This window comes from Lissotriton vulgaris, chromosome 7, assembly GCF_964263255.1.
Source record: "Lissotriton vulgaris chromosome 7, aLisVul1.2, whole genome shotgun sequence".
Lineage (NCBI taxonomy): Eukaryota > Metazoa > Chordata > Amphibia > Caudata > Salamandridae > Lissotriton > Lissotriton vulgaris.
The window spans coordinates 46,422,240-46,440,584 of record NC_141695.1 but is presented as its reverse complement, the minus strand read 5'-3'; positions in this window follow the sequence as shown (position 1 = coordinate 46,440,584).

Genomic DNA, 18,345 nt, shown 5'->3' with positions numbered 1-18,345 from the left:
CGGGCGCTCCAGACGCAAATTTTTTTTTTCATTTTTATTTTTTTGCATATATGAGCGTCCTAAGCCCCCCTCAGAAAACCTAGAGGGTCAGTAAGTGTCTTCCCTGCCCCCTTCTACCCATTCCGAACATTGTTTGCCCTCCATCTTGTGTCACAATTCTACCGAAACACAAAATGGAGGACTCCCGTAACGCTGCCGGTACGCGTACCGGGGCGCGCACCGGTGAGCGCTCGCTAAAAAAAGGTAGGAAAGTAATTTACAGAAAAACCACTAGAGACACTTTCATCAAATATAGAATAGGCCCTACTACATAGCAGTCCCTACCATTTACCCAAATTTGATGGAATTCCTTTGAGAAAATCATGCTGTAGGCCTGACTAAATATCCTGAGGTAAATTACATGACAAAAACCCTTCTGAAGTGTTAGAATTGACAACCAATTAAAATGTTACTTTCATTTTCTACTATTATTTCAAGACATTTGATTGTTATGTACCTGAATATATATAAAGAAAGAGAGAGAAACACAGCCATTTTGACTACTACTTCCTGAAGTGATGTCACTGACCATGTAATGAATGATGTAATATGTGACATCATCAGCAGTGGGTTGCGGGTGCGCGATATATAGTTATTGCATCTAACTATATATGCGAATTTCTATGGTTTTGTGCGAGTAAATTAAGGTTTTGTAAATGCTAATACCTAACTATATACGGCCTAAAACATATGGTTTTTTCAGTGAATATATATATATATATTCACTGAAAAAAACACAGGTTTCAGGGACGTTATAGTTAGTTGGACATTTCACTCATACAAAACCAGTAAAATTTGGATGTTATAGTTAGTTCAGCTAACTATAACTTGCGCCCCGCAATGCACTGCTGATGACATCACATATTACATCACTCATTACATGGACAGTGATATCGCTGATAACATCACTGATGACATCTCAAATGACATCCAGTGACTGCGTGTTTCTGTAAAGTTTAAATATGTTTAATATATATAGGCCAAGGTGTATTAAAGAATGAGTGGGTGTATGTGTGTCTTAATGGATGATTTAGTAGGTGTGTGACTGACTCTTTAAGTGAGTGATTAACCTATCTTACTGAATGTATGGGTTCGTGACTAAACAGCGTGAATGTCTGTATCAGTATGTCTGTTGGTGTGGAAGTGGCTGCAAGGGTTGGTGAATAGCTACATGAGTGTCTATATGGGTTATCGATTGGTTGTCTGACTATCAGTATGGGTGCCTGAGTGTTTGTGCGGTTGAGGTGTGTGACTCTGTGCATAGATGTCTGAGTAGGTGATTCACTATGTGTATGGATTTAAGAGTGCACCTGTGATAGACTGTATGGGTAGGTGAGTGTGTATGGGTGTGTTGGTGAGTGAATGGATATCTCAGTAGTACATGTGTGAGTAACAACATATGTGAAAGGCAGTATATGTGAGTGTTGGAGTATATAATGTATTATAAGTGAGAGAGTGATAGTGAGAGTGGCTATATGGATGAGTGTGTGCTTGTATCAGTGATTGTATAAGAGCGTAAGTATGTATTAGTATCTGTATGAGTAAGTGAGGTGGTTTGTGTATAGGTGAGTAAATGAGAAGGTGATTAATTCCGTGCACGATTGACTAGGCATGTGAGCAACTCTATGGATGAGTGGCAGTGTGTGAGTGTCTATATAGGTGTATTAGTGAGTGTATGGGTGAGTTAGTGGATGGGTGTATAGACCTAAGAATCAGTGAGTGGGTATGTAGGTATTGGTGTTGGAGTGTCTATGGTTTTGAGAATGGCAGTCTGTAAGTGGGTGTATCAATGGTTATTTTAGGGTGTTAGAAGATGCATTACATTATCACACGGATTATGTCATCAGTGATGTCATTTGAGATGTCATCAGTGATGTCACTGACCATGTCATGAGTGATGTAATATGTGACATCATCAGCAGTGCATTGCGGTCGCACGAGTTATAGTTAGCTAATTCAACTATAACATACGAATTTCACTGGTTTTGTACAAGTGAAATGTCCAACTAACTATAATGTCCCTTAAACCTGTGTTTCTTTCAGTGAATTTGTAAGGTTTTTTTAAATGCTAATGTCTATCTATACAGTCCTGGAAACCTGTATTTTTTTCAGTGAATTTCAAAGGTTTTTTTAAATGCTAATTTCTAACTATAACGTCCCTGAAACCTTTGGTTTTTCAGTGAATTTCAACAGTTTTTTAGAGGAAAATTTCTAACTATAACGCCCCTGAAACCTGTGTTTTTTAATTGAATTTCTGAGGTTTTTTAAAGGCTTATTTCTAACTATGCCTACAGAGGTAGGACGTGAGCAGAAAGAGGAATAAAGGTGCAGAAAGAAGCAACAGAAATGCAGAAAGAGGAAATTGAAGTCCAGAAAGACGAAGACAGGTGTAGAACGAAGCAAGAGATGTACATAAAAAAACGACTGGGGAGCAGAAAGAGGCCTTGTTGCAAAGTCATCCTGTGCCCCCAACTTTTTGCTGACGGGTACTGATGGCATCTGATGCTAACTAACCAGGCCTAGAGTCAGAGATATGCTAAAAGACACTTAGAATGCAGTGAAAACACCTACATACACTATGGAACACTATGCATTGGGGTACCCCTGTGATTGTCATGACCTTCATTGTAAGGCCCTAGTACATAATAGGGCGGGGGACTAAAACTACCTCAAAGCCAGAGGTACAGAAAGACGCTTCTTTAAGTTGCAATCACATTTGCAGAATGGTGGAGAAAGAGTCCTGGGACTCCAACCAGCGCTTAGGAATTCCACTGAATAGGACTTAGACAAAGTACCAAGAGGGCTTCTTGGCCCCCAAAGTCCCTCCGGACTAAATTGGACTTCATCCCCCATCCCGTAGTCTGCCAGGAGGAGGGTTTGCAGAGTGTTCGAGAAAGGGGGCATGTCCTGCTTAGACGTTTTAGCAATCCCACTGTGTGGGACTTACTGCAGGTAACAAGAAGGGTAGTAGGACCCCAATGACAACCTTGGGGGCCAACTACCCCTCCTAATACCTCCAGTGAGTCCCAAATGGAAGGATTGCTAAATTCTCATAGCAGGCCATGTCCCCCTTGCCCACCACTCTGCAACGCCTCTCCCTGGCGCGCTCTTGGATGGGAATTGAAGTCCCTTTCACTGCTGGGGGTCCTCTAGGGGCCAACTAGTCTGCGTCTAAGCCCTGCATGGTGGGATTGCTGAGAGGTGAACAAAACTATGCCCCTTTCCACACTACTCAGCAAAAGCACCTCCTGGTGCATTCTAAGTTGGGGTATTAAGTCCCCTTCATTCCTGAGGGTACCCGGGGGCCAACTAGCCCACCTGGTAACTCTAATATGTGCCACAGAGCTAAGTTGCAGAGAGGTGGTCTGAGGCCATGCCCCCTTTCAACACCACTCTGCAAACGCAGCTCCTGGCGTACTGCTGCTAGGCGGATGAAGTCCAATAGTGTCCTGAGGTCCTCAGGACCCAAGAGGACCTCATCTTCCCACCACCAGTGCACCACCAGACCCCATTAAGCTATACAAAGAATACTATGCATCGGTGGTAAGGTTAAAATGTTTATTACAAATTAATAGTTCAATTAATGTAAATGAATGATAAAAACATATTGTGAAGGTGTAAAGGTACAAATTCACCAATGGCAGACCAAGTCTTCTTACAAAATGTACTCTCAATGACAAGATGCATAGAAGAAATTCAGTGACTGCAATGTAAAAGATTAATCATAATAAATCCTTAATTCCTAATCAGGTCCTACCCTAAATTAAGGTCATCTAGTGAAAAGGCTGTCGAGAATAATAATAAGCAGGAAGGTGTCAGCATAGGTACAGGTTTTGGAAGAAATCTTTAAGCAGTCAAGTGTGTGGCATTTACACCTCACTTTCAGTTATATACGGCAAAGAGGTCGGAGCCTCTTCAAGTCAGCAGGAGTATGATCTGCTTCATCAAAGTAACCCCCTATTTAACCTGAAAGATTTAAGGAAGAAAACATCTCTCACATGACTAAAACAACTAGTTTTCCTCTCTTCCAAGGTTGGCATCTTCTTCTTCCCTTGAGACACGCATCTGAAAACTTAAGCCATCCAGCCAACCTTGAATATCTCCTTTTCCAGATACCAAATGAATAGATTCCTGTCATTCAGCTGGTTAGAGCCACATGTTTGCAAACCGTTCTTACTTGTACCTTACTATTGTTAGTACTAATATATTTTTTTCTGGCAATAAGACCACAAAGAGGTACCTGAAGAGGAAAGAACATTGCAAAAACAAACCACTTGTACCAATTAAAGGTTGCATGTCTACAGCATTCCACAGTTATGCCAAATTAGCAAATCACTTCCTTATTCACATCAAATACATGATTATATTTGTACATATAATTCGATTGTTAATAAAAGAAATCAGATTTACAGGGTAAACTCCACTTATTATATATGCAGTATAACTCAAAGCCATACATATCAAGGTAATCAAGACAAGCGAATAGTCACATTATATTCAAAACATTAAAGCACACACACAGTTCAGTATCTCTAGCTCACCCCTTTACATTCTATATCCATATGGTCTATAATAGAATACATTTTAATAATGTAAGGTGATTCAATAACTTTCTGATATTGTAATTCTCATTAATAATATGAAACATGTAGAGAGTATAATGTCCAGCAAACATAAATATTGCGTTTCCGTGACATGTAGGGTTGGAGTCAAAATGACGCTACTCCAGTTCATATGTTAGACTATTTGAACATCATAAGCATTAATTGAACTGCCATATGGCGCAAAGGCAAATGTTACAGTGAAAGAGTAGCTTGGATTCAATGCTAGTCAGATTGGCTTTGAATAGGTACATGCACCCACAAATGACATGTATCATACTCATTTGTCTTTCCAGAGTTAAAACACTTTTTAGTTTCAAGTGCTCTATATTTCTGACTTGGTTGGCACCATAACAATACAAGTCATTCTTTTTTTTTCGGCAGTGCTGAGGGAGTTGTTCTAGTGTGCAGAGTGAATAATGCTATTCTCTGTCACTAGGCACACTTGGTATATTGATAAATATACATGTTACATTGGCAGTGTCATATTTTCAAATCATTCAGTAGATCAGAAGAACAAAGTAAGAAACAGCGGATCAGAATTTTGAATAGACTACAAGATTTACAAAAACGTAACGGAACGTAGCAAAGCAGACAAAATTGCAGCGTTACATGACAGGAAGAAGGGAGTGCACCGTATCCACAGAGATATGGCTCTCTCCTCCCCTCTCCCTAGCACGTACACTAATTTAAGCTGTCGTGGGGCAGGCCACACCTTAGCGTCATGGTGCTAAGGTGCGTGTCTAAGTCTACCATAGGTTTTGTACTGGAAGGAGACCCTTCCAGTACAAAATACCATACATAGACTTTTCTTACTTTGCCTGTGTGCTGCACAGTGCAGCACATGTGCAGATTTAGTAAAGAAAGTAGAAATACAAATATTTCTCTCTTATCACCTCTGTTTAAATGGTGTTCAATCAATCAATCAATCTATTTGTAGTGCACGCTATTTACCCGTGAGGGTCTCAAGGCGCTGAGTGGGGGGAAGGTGGAAGCTTCTCTACTTAACTTTTGGCCCCAAACATTGTATACTATTTTTGTAGATAGGGTTTTGCATCCAGGCATGGGTGGTAGGATGGGAACCCCCCACACGTGGCTCTAAGTAACGCAAAGCAGTGCTTCTCGCTGCTTTGCGTTTCTTCCTCATTATTTCCAGCACAATGCACTGGAAAGTGAATTAGGAAAAAACATTTTGTGCTGTTTAGCTTTTGTGAACCTGAAGCAGTGCAAAATGTGAGTAAATTTACCCCTGAGTGTATGGGTGTTTCTATTAAAGTAAATATCCTTGACTCTAATCAGTGTTTCTGATGTTTGGATCTAGATCAGCTTATCCTATGGTAATGGTGGATCACATTGACTTCAGTATCAGTCACAAGGGTTTTAGTGCTGTCCTCCAACGACAATGCACACGCGTACAGTAAATCAAGTGTTTTCAAAAATGTTTTTGTTAAAATTATATGATTGAAACTCATACCTCAACTTCAACCTGAAAAGAATTGATGTACTGGTCACAGGCAAATAAACATTAGCATCCAAGTTGAAGCTTACTATGTAGCTCCAATTCACACTAAATGTCACTAATGATACAAAGACACTTCCTTCATGGCCCTCCCCCCTCAGAGCACAGGATGTGAGAAATGATAATGCAAAGTGTCTTTTTTAATCTGGAGATCCCAAATATTAATATAATGGAGTTCACAGCAGGAAAGTAGCCATGCATGGCATGAGATATAGAGCCTGTAGGACTGTTAGCGGAATAACCATGAATTATTCCGACACACTGAATCCAGTAGTACAAGGAATAGAGGATGAGGAGCAGGGCCACTGTTCTGACTGCCGACAAGGGAGCATCCCTGCGCGGGTTGGTGAAGCCGTCTGCATTCTGTCCCATCCGGTTCATGTGTCTGCAGAGGGTGATGAGGATCATTACAGCTGACAAGAGGAATATCATATAGACCAATGATATACTGTCAAAGTGCACTTGTGTTAGTTTAACATAATACTCAAAAAACTGCAATGCCAACACCGAGCCATTGCGAGAGCCACTATTATCTTGGAAAGTTGAAATATTAAATGGACGCCTTGCTGATGTTTGAATCTCAGTAATAATTGTTATCGGAAGGCTTGTTGCTAAGGAAAGGAATACAGAAGCCAGGAGCACCCAAGGAACATTGGCTAAGAATCTCATTGCCAGTTGCACAAGTACGGGGTGCGTAAATCTCACGATCTTCACACAGCAGTAGATGCAGAACAGGGTGCAAAACCAGAAGCTGCAGCATTGATTAAAAGTCTGTATAGCTGCCATCACTTTCAATGCCTTACCAAAAGGAATTAAAGCATGAGAAAGAATATGATTTATATAAAGTATAAAGAAAAGGCACAGGTCACCAAGATTGCAGATTGCAAGACTGGAGATGATCAGGTCACAGGAGGTGAGGTCAGTGTTGCCTTTAAGGCAATGAATGACATTTGCAATGAGGATGAACATATTTCCCATCAGCCCTGACACAAAAGAGAACAGATAGCTGGCAAGCCAAACTGTTCCAGCCGGTGACAGCATTTTGGCTTCTTCAGAGCAGGACTCCAGTTTGAATCTGAGCTTCTGCACCTATTGATTGGCCTGTAATCAGCCAAGGAATATATTGTGTCTCATAATAAACACAGCTTTGACTAATGCAAATAAAAGGAACACCTCTCTAACGACAGCATAATGGAAAATGAGATTTAATATCCCAGATAAAATATCAGTGTTTCCAGCTAAGTGTGCCTCATCTCAGATTTACATGCCTTAACCCCTTCGATGCTGTTGACAAAGCCAGCTTTGTCACGTATTGCGCGATTTTCGAATTTTCAGCGTGCAGCGGGAAAATCCGCTAGCTCTCATGCGGTTAAAGTAGTTCAATCATGTTAATACATGTCTACTGTCCATTAATATTCTGTTGTGTATGTATGTAGGAAAAGCAGCTAATTCCATAAGTAATATGTGATGGGTGTATGTTTTAACCAGATGTTTGTTATGACTACTATTGCATTGTTGCATTGTGAGTACATACATTTTGTAAATGTCTTTTATTATAATATAATTGCAAAACAACAATTGATGGACAGAATGCAGAACAATATCATACATTCACCCCAGACTAGGGGTGAATTTTATGCCATTGCGCAACATTCTGTCCATCAACTTGTGTGTTTTTTATGTTATATTATAATATAAACATGTTTTCACATATATACCTATCTTGTAGTACTGGACTAAAAGTGATTGTGTAACAAGTGGGGTGGCAATGGTTAGTGGAGAGTGAGTGTATCAGTGTTCAAGGGGAGAAAAACCTTTGGTTCTTATTGTTGTGCTCTATCCCCAATAGTGTGGGGCCATCTCTCTTTTCTGCATTCGTTTGTTTCTTTCCAGCTCTTGGCTATTCACTATTCTATCACTATTCTAGCAGTATTTTATCACTATTCTGTTGTTGCACTTATCACATGATCACTTCTTCTCCGATCCACCAGAGCCAGACATGCATCCAATAAATGTCTTTGTTCATTTTAGTATCTCAGTGGGTCTAGAAAGTAGTAACAACATTGGAAGAATAAAATATATGCATGGTGTCTGCATTGGCAAGGAACATTCAGGGAAATTATAGGTAACGTGTGAAGACATCTTTCCCAGGTTACAGTAGCTAACAAAAAATGATCATGATTATGAAAAAATGTAGAGGATATTTAAGGTATGCAAATTTGACCCATGCATAATTTTTATTGCACATGAGTAATCTTGTTTAAAATAGGAACTTTGTGTTAGAAACAGGAAGTGAAATTCAAAAATACACTAAGGGCCCGATGTAGGTAGCCAGATACCCGTCGTCTCCAGTGGTTTTTCTGTAAATTACTTTCCCACCATTTTTTAGGGCACGCTTACCAGTGCGCGCCCCAGTACATGCACCGGCAGCGTTACGGGAGTCCGCCATTTTGTGTTTCGGTAGAATTGAGACACAAGATGGAGGACAAACAACGTTGGGAATGGGTAGAAGGGGGCACAGTAGACTCTTCCTGTCCCTCTAGGTTTTCTGAGGGGGGTTTAGAAGGGCCATTTATGTCCCCCCCCAAAAACAAATTTTAAATTTTTCACGGGGGAGCGCCTGGTACGCGCACCGGGAAGCGTACCGGGGAGCGTACTTTGGTGAAAAATAGTGAAAAAGTTAGAAAAAGAAAATCATTATGAGTGACAGAGGTAGGGTAGCCTGAAAAGAGCTTTTGGGTTCTGTGGCTGATTTAAGTACCTGCAAGTAGGTTCCAATGCACAGTCTTACATTCATGAGGAATATTCTATTCTCCTCATCTGAGAAGTGCACAACATCTCCCTTGTAGATGTCCTGCATGTTGTAACACAAGTTATTGTTGTATATTGAACCCATTCCATAGTCTCTCATGTAAGCAGAAACAGATTTATTCACATGTTTCCGTGCTTTCTCAAATTGTGGACAAAATTGGTTGGACCAGTTCCATTTCTGTCTTTGGCATATATTGGAATATACCAAGGCAGTTTGTGGAAAAGGTGTCATCAATTGATCAAAGGTGTCCTTTAAACGCATTTCCAGACCAACCCCAGTCATAGTGCCCAAGTCATTTCCACCACAGTGCACTATTAAGAGGTCAGGGTTTGGCAGATGCAAAAAGGTTTTCACCAATGGTATCAATTGGTGACATCTCAATCCTCTCTGGCCAATCCACTTGATTTCCACATTTGATAAATCAAATGTATGCTAGCTGCATACCTTTGAGCCCAGTGGATATAGCTATGTCCAATAATCCACATAGAATACATGATGATAGAAGGTTCTGGTGCAGTCAGATGAAGTGTGGGAATTAAATGGCAGTTGGAACAGTAGGAATTTACAAAAAAATAATTGTGGAGTTTGTGCTCTTGAATCATAAGCAATGATTGGAGAATTCAGATAGTTGAAAACTGAAAGTTAGGGTGCATGGTTGTATTGTGTGAAAGAAGCAATTTGAATGGTTAAGAAAAAGTCACTAAAAGCAAAAATGCCCTGAATAAGCTGGTGTATTGAGAGGTCAAACATCCTTGCTGACTTAATTTGCAACATGGTAACAGATAGAAAGGTCTGAGAGGGGGAAGGGTGTTGGTTTGAAAATAGTGAAGGAAGAGTTTTGATTGGTTGAAATGAGGCATATGTGTGTAGAATTAGATGTTTTCTTTGCCAGTCTTGGTTTCAGTGTATTGAGTGCACACCTTTTGCTCTGCTAAAGAAAAATTGGTGTGTGTCTGACACTGTTCTCAATCTCCCAAAGCATTTGTAAAGGTAAGTAATAACTCATTTAATTTAGATAGAGACTTGTTTGCTCTATGGAGAAGATTTGGAAGCAGATAGTGAAGTTTCAGTAGTGAAATTGAATGCTTGTACATAGGACTTGTGCTGTGTTTGTAAAAAGTTATTTAAAAAACGATTTTGGGGTAAATGGATGGCTTATATTTTGGAGAAGAAATTAATAGTGTTTGCCTCATTAAATAAATATATTTGAACCTTTTAGAATTATGTCACCTGTGTTACCTCAAATTAGGAAGCAGATTGAGTTTTGTTCTTGTTGGTTTGTGGCATGTTTTTTGGAAATGCTTGCTATTAAAATATGCAAGATAGAAGAATTGTCTTTTGTGAAACAGTGAGGTTTCAGTAGTGAAATTGAATGCTTGTACATAGGACCTGCGCAGTGTTTGTAAACTGTTATTTCAAACAACGATTTTGGGGGCAAATGAATGGTATTTACATTTGGGCCTTATTTATGATTGCCTTGCGCTGTTGGTGTGTCACTTTTAACATGGGAAAAAAAATGACGCACCGGTGGCGCAAGGCCTTCATAAATAAGGTCTGAGTTTCTTTGCTGTTGGTTTGTGTCTTGCTTTTTGATAATGCTTGCTATTAACATTTGCAAGATAGAGGATTTGTATTTTGTGAAACAGTGAGGTTTGAGTAGTGAAATTGGATGCTTGTACATAGGAACTGCGCTGTGTTTGTAAAATGTTATTCCAAAACCGATTTTGGCGGCAAATCAATGGTATTTACATTTGGGCCTTATTTATGATTGCCTTGTGCTGTTGGTGCGTCACTTTTAACATGGGGAAAAAAATGACGCACCGGTGGCGCAAGGCCTTCATAAATAAGGCCCTGGGTTTCTTTGCTGTTGGTTTCTGTTTTGCTTTTTCATAATGCTTGCTATTAACATTTGTAAGATAGAGGATTTGTATTTTGTGAAACAGTGAGGTGTCAGTAGTGAAATTGAATGCTTGTACATAGGACCTGCGCTGTGTTTGTAAAATGTTATTCCAAAAACGATTTTGGCGGCAAATCAATGGTATTTACATTTGGACCTTATTTATGATTGCCTTGTGCCGTCGGTGCGTCACTTTTAACATGGGAAAAGAAATGGCGCACCGGTGGCGCAAGGCCTTCATAAATAAGGCCCTGAGTTTTTTTGCTGTTGGTTTGTGTCTTGCTTTTTCATAATGCTTGCTATTAACATTTGCAAGATAGAAGATTTGTATTTTGTGAAACAGCAAGGTTTCAGTAGTGAAATTGAAAGCTTGTACATAGGACCTGCGCAGTGTTTGTAAAATGTTATTCCAAAACTGATTTTGTCGGCAAATCAATGGTATTTACATTTGGGCCTTATTTATGATTGCCTTGTGCCGGGCCCTGAGTTTTTTTGCTGTTGGTTTGTGTCTTGCTTTTTCATAATGCTTGCTATTAACATTTGCAAGATAGAAGATTTGTATTTTGTGAAACAGCGAGGTTTCAGTAGTGAAATTGAAAGCTTGTACATAGGACCTGCGCTGTGTTTGTAAAATGTTATTCCAAAAACGATTTTGGCGGCAAATCAATGGTATTTACATTTGGGCCTTATTTATGATTGCCTTGTGCCGTCGGTGCGTCACTTTTAACATGGGAAAAAAAATGAAGCACCGGTGGCGCAAGCCCTTCATAAATAAGGCTCTTAGTTTCTTTGCTGTTGGTTTGTGTTTTGCTTTTTGATAATGCTTGCTATTACCATTTGCAAGATAGAGGATTTGTATTTTGTGAAACAGTGAGGTTTTAGTAGTGAAATTCAAAACTTGTACATAGGACCTGCGCTGAGTTTGTAAAATGTTATTCCAAAAACGATTTTGGCGGCAAATCAATGGTATTTACAATTGGGCCTTATTTATGATTGCCTTGTGCTTTCGGTGCGTCACTTTTAACTTGGGAAAAAAATGACGCACCGGAGGCGCAAGGCCTTCATAAATAGGGCCCTGAGTTTCTTTGCTGTTGGTTTGTGTCTTGCTTTTTGATAATGCTTGCTATTAACATTTGCAAGATAGAGGATTTGTATTTTGTGAAACAGTGAGGTTTCAGTAGTGAAATTCAAAACTTGTACATAGGACCTGCGGTGTGTTTGTAAAATGTTATTCCAAAAACGATTTTGGCGGCAAATCAATGGTATTTACATTTTTAACATGGGAAAAAAATGACGCACCAGTGGCATAAGGCCTTCATATCAAGATTTGCAAGATAGAGGATTTTTAAATCTAATCCTTGTCAATAATGTAAAACCAATTCAGGTGCTCAAAATATTTTTTTAGAATAACATTTAAACAACAAAGATAAGGTCATATGTATAAGCATTGTAGTGTTATGTTTATATTGTTTACTTATTGTCATTTCTTTGTGGTTTGGTAATAGTGGTCGATAATGTGTTTTTTTTTTTTAGATTTAAATCAACATTTCAATGCTAAGGAAATATGCCCTCAAGTCAGAGGAGAAGGAAAGATGCTATGCGAAAAAAAAAAAAAGCTACGGAATTAAAGGAGTGTCCTACAACAAATACTACAAAAAACGCCAAAAAAGCTCATGGTAAGACAACAAAGTCCTTTATTTGGAATATATCTAGATAAAAAAAATGTGAATTTACAGAAGGAAAGAGTAAATTTGAAGAGAAAGGAGCGGACCTCCCAAAATCTTACAACTGCACCAACAGACAATAATATGTATAGGAATAGAAGGCAAAATGAATTTAGGGACATTCGTAAACGAATGTTTCGCAAATAGGGTAGTTTTAAATTTATTAAACCTTCAGAAAGGTACACAGAGAGCTGCTTTTTATAAGAAAAAGAAAAATGTAGAGAAGATTGTTGATCAAGCTTTTGAAGTTAAGAACAAATTATTTATTTTAGTAATCAATAGAATTAAGACACTTAAGGAGACAATTGATGCTTTCAAATCAAACAGTAGATTCAAAAGAGTAATTAATCAAACTAATTTTTGTAAAGTTTTTTCTGGATAATGGATGCATAGTTCAAGTTGTGAGACATTTTTTAATGAGGAGAGTTACTTTCAGGAGAATGCTTTGGTGCATGCAGTTGACACCAGTGGTCGAGCATATGAGGTGAAAGATGGTTGTCCGATTGAAAAAGAGAACTTGTGTCTAGAAATGTAGAAGAGGTATTAAGTGATGAAGTTTTAGGAAGATGTACTAAGGGTCCAGTGTACAATTGGAAGTGTAGTAGTATTTGTAGTGTGCGACAGGATTCTATCGATGTTTTTCGCAATTTCTTACGTACATATAGTAAGAAAAGTCTAAAACAAAAAATGAAGATGTTGCAAGACTTAGATCCTTGCAGAGTGAGAGAAAACACAGGTTTGCATGGACATTCATTGGCTTTCTAGAAAAGTATGTCCGAGTGTTTTTCATCATTTTAGGATGTTAGCAGTGCATCATAACAAAATGGGGAAATTAATGAGAAGGTTGTATTTTGCAAAAAGTCCAGCACTTAAGCTTAAACAGTTAAACAAAGCTCTTTTGCATGGAACTGAATTAGATGTGAAGAAGATTTGTGAAAAAATTGAGATTTGTTATTTTTGTGAAAAAGAGGATAGTGTAGAAATTGACACAGTAATACAGGGTAATGTGGAAGAGAATGTACAGATTTCAAGTACAGAAAAGTTTGATCAGGAAATTAGCAAGTTTCAGTTGAAATCAAGTGAAAGGCATAATTTTACTTGTGTGTGTTGTCGACGGACTCATTATAAGATTCAGACTAGGTTAGTTGATTTAAATGCAAAAAGTGAAATGGAAAATAATAGTGAATGGAGGAATTTTGCAACTTATTTGTTGGTGGAGAATTCTTTCGATGTGAGTTTTGATCAGTATATTTGTAAATATTGTTATAATAAATTAAATGAAAACAGAATGCTTGCTAGAGCTGTTTATAATAATCTGGAGTTGGTAGACATTCTTTCTGAATTGATGGATTTAAATACATATGAATCTATTTTGATTCAATGTGTCCATTCTTTTCAGGCAATTGTTCGCATGGAGCCTAAGACAGGGAAATTGCCTCCTTCAGATTTACAGAGAGGATTAAAGGGAAGAGTTGTTATTTGCCTCTAGATTTCAAGAAAAATATTGATATAATTGGTGTTGAAAAAGTGGAAGAGGAACCTTTAGTTATTCTAGTTAATGGGGTTCCGACAAAGAGTAAGAAAATCTGGCAAGATTTAGTGGATGTTAGGAAAGTCAAAAAGGCAACGTTGTATTTGGTCAAAAACAATGAGTACTACAAACATGTATGTGTTGAAGCAGAGGAAATAATTGCAGAACAAGACAGTGATTGTTCAGTCGGGCAAATTGAAAAAGTAGATGTATCTAGATGTGAAGAAATATAAGAACATTATACTGTTCATCCTTTGCATTCCAAAGAAGTAATGGGGAATGCAATAGACTTGTTTCAAATGAAAGCATCAAAAGGAAGTCCCATTAGAGTATGGGAAGAAAGTTTAGAAGCTCAATGTTTTCCACAGCTATTTCCAACAGGTCGAGGTGGACGATATGACGATCTACCAGTTCAAATTCCTGCTTCTGAATACGGGACTTTAAGATTATATGCTGAAGATTCAAGATTTCGTCAATGCATTCTGTAGGAGAGTAGGGTCTGCTATCCTATGGTCACCCAAAGTTTTTGCTTTTTGCTTCACTGGTTTATGACTTAATGTGGCTGTGGGCCTGCTAATCAGACCCACAGCCTGCTGTTCTCTCTCTAAATTACTGCCAATGCACTTTAGGTGCATTACGAATTGGAACTGGTTCACCTTATTGGCCCCTGTAACAGTGTACCCTAGGTACCCAGGGCATAGGTGTTTCCAAGGCCTACCAGGGGCTGCAGCATGTATTGTGCCACCCCTAAGAGTGGGAGCAGTGCCATTGCACAGCAGATCATCCTGAATCAACTTTAAACAAAAAAGAAGATTGGACTTCGACATTCTGCTGCTCAGAAGACTGAAGAGAATCTCCCTTGTGGCCGAGGAGTGGCCACCCTGTGAACACAGGCACCAACCAGCAACTCGACGTCTGCTTTGCCGCCACCTCCCACCGGAGCCCGAGCCCAGAGCCCGACAAGAACCAGACTCCCAGACCTCTCAGAGCCCGATCCACAGTCCCTGCAAAGAAGGGACCCGTGGAGGCACCGAGTGACGTGGGACCGGCCCTCTTGGAAGACACTCAAAAAGCTGACTGCGCAGCATCTGAGGCATCCTCGACAATGTGCTTTAGGGACTGAGAACCCCCACCACCGAGCAGCCCTTGCACCGAAGATCAGCCCCCCAGCATCTCCACGATCTGCGTGGGGCCCTTTTGCATTGTGCCACTCGACGCACCATCCCGGCCACTAGCCACGTGGTCAGCGGCCATCTTGGGGACGAAACCAACAAACTACACAGCGGGTCTGGTTGCTCCAGACTTGCCCAAGCTCCTGTGAAAAGGAGCACTCGCTCTGACCTTGCTGGTCCGAGTGTTAAGCATCTTTTGATTCCTGCGTGGCTTTCATTAGCCTGCGTAGGATAGCTCGTGACCGACTCCTGGATGTCCTCGACCCCGGGTGTCCACGTGGCTGCAGAGAGAAGCTACACAACAACGCCTGTTTGCACCCAACATCGCCTGGTTCCAATCTGGTTCCACGGTTGTCACTGGCTAGTGACTTTGAACATTGTCCCCTCTGCTTTCAGGTCTTCACAATTTCAGATCCACCCTGGGATCCACCGGAACTCTTCACATCGAGCCGCCTGCAGCATCTTCAGCTCCAAGCACCATCGACCAGCGTGACGAAACCCGACACTACTTCGACCCTGTGCACCTGCTTCCTGTGGGTGAGGTAACTCAGCTCCGCCGGTGTTCCTACACTGGTACACATCTCAAGGGCCTGTGTCTTAAGTTTCAGCGTTCTAGGTCACTCTGAAGGTTCCGAACTATCTAACTTTGTACTTTTTACGCACCATAGACTTTACATTGAGAAGTGCGTGCACTTTAAAACACTGCACCGAGTCCCGCGGGCCTTTCCTGACTTAATCAGTGATAGTCTTGAATAGCTCCAGCAATTCCCAAGGCCCTAGGCCTACTTCCTTTCCAATTGGTATCTCTTATACCACTTTCTTAGTATATGATTTAGGTGGCCCCTAGGGCTCATCCATATTGTGCAACTTTTGTGTATTTTAAACTGTCTTGTGATTTAACGCTTGTGCTTCTGTGCTCATAAAGAGTCCAGGGGATTTTATAGTTAATATATCAATATATATTTTCAATATATATCTGTGTGGTGTCCCTTTCATTTGGTATTCAAGGGAGTTGTGTATGGTAATACAGCTGGCTTCACATGCCTTTCAGAGTTTAGCCTAAGACTGCTTTGTCCACGTTACCACTAGGATAACTGGTCTACAAGGTTGAATTACAACCAATCATCATAAGGGTTGCTTGGCATGGTACAAAGTGATCACTAAGAATTAGTGAGCATTATATACCAGGCCAACTTCTCACATTGGTGAGCAGCGGATTGGGATCTGAGCTTGCTGTTGTTTTACCATTACAATCTTTGAGATTATCATTTGAAAGATCATACAGGTACCTGCTAGGTACATATAAAACAAGACTAGTATACTTAAGTTCTACTGAACTTAGTTGTTGTAGAGCAAAGGGAGTAGCACACCCTGACTACAACTACTAGCTAGGTTTAGTAGGTAAACACCAGTGTAGGTAGATTGCAACACATCCACCCACACTAGAGCAATGTCTGGAGCAGAAGGTTCCACTGGGAACATCCCTGTTGAGAGTGACCCTCCAAGGGCACCATCCAAATTTGCTATTTTTTCCTTTAAGGAACTAAGACAGCTTTGTGTCTTAAGGGGTCTGAGGACAGGGCCTACCCCTACCACAGACCACCTTAGAGAGATCTTGGATCAGTCTGAGACTCTAAAGACCTCTAAGGCAAACCCCACAGGGGATGCTGAAGGAGGCCATCCTTCAGAGGATGACACTGTAGACACCCCTGTCCCTATCATCCTGGTAGATGAGGAAGCCCCCATCACTGGAGCTCCTCAGGTAGATGAGGAGGAAGAGGAAGAGGAAGAAGAGACAGAGGGGGGGAGCAGTGAGTCAGATGATGACAGAAATAGTCAGGTGCTGGTCAGTAGACTGAACCAGGCTAACTTAAGCCTATTTGGGACTGAATCAGGTAACAACCCATTCAGACCCTCAGGTGGACTTAACCAGAAGCCTAGGAGGAGAAGGACTCACTCAGGTGACTCTAACAACTCCCATGCTTCTAGAGGCTCTCATGGTCACTCCAGAAGGGAGATGACTAGCCCTCAGAGAAGGGAACATGAGGCCAAAATGAGAGAGGCTGAATTGAGGATCCAGTGACAAGAGTTAGAGGTTGCCCTGGCCCAAGAGAAACTTGCTAGAGCAAGACAGCCTAGAGAGAGTGCGGTAATAGAACCCACTGGTGGCAGCAACATCCACAAGGATAAAGACAGGTCTTTTGATAACAGAAACCTGAGTAAGATTGTGCCCCCCTACAAAGCTGGGGATGACATCCATAAATGGATAACTACAATGGAGAGAGCCTGCAGAGTACAGCAGATCCCTCAGGAGCAGTGGGCAGCAATCTTGTGGCTCTCCTTTGAAGTTGGAGGCCGAGACAGACTCCTCACAGTTAGTGATGGGGATTCTAGAAACTACCTGGTCCTGAAGAGTGCTCTGATTGAGGGGTTAGGCTTAACCAATGAACAGTACAGGTTAATGTTCAGAGATACCCAGAAGACACAGACTCAGGACTGGTCTGAATTTGTTGAGTGTGCCACTAAGGCTCTGGAGGGATGGTTGCTGGGAAGCAAGGTTACAGACTATGAAGGATTGTATAATTTGCTGATGAGAGAACAAATGTTAAATAATTGTCAGAACCAGCAGTTGCATCAACATTTTGTTGACTCAGATTTGACCTCTCCCCAAGAATTGGGAAAGAGGGCAGATAAATGGGTAAGAACCAGAGTTAAGCAAAAGAACCAGAACCAGAACCAGGGTGGTGACCAGAAGAAAACAGACCAGAAGGGTGGGGAGCAGAAATCTAAAGACCAGAAGTCTTCAACAGGGCCCCAAACTGAAACAGAGGGTGGGTCCCAAACTTCCAAGAAGAAGAAGAAAGAAGGTCAGAAGAAACCCTGGTGTAAAACTTGTAAAAACACCTCTCACTGGACAAGTGAGTGTAAAAAGGGTGGAGCCCCCAGCACTGCAGCCCCTAAGGCAACTGCACCCACTAGTACAGCTAGCAGTGCTGGTCCACAAACCAAGGGGGTAGTGGGTATCACCTTGGGAACTGAAGGAGATTCTG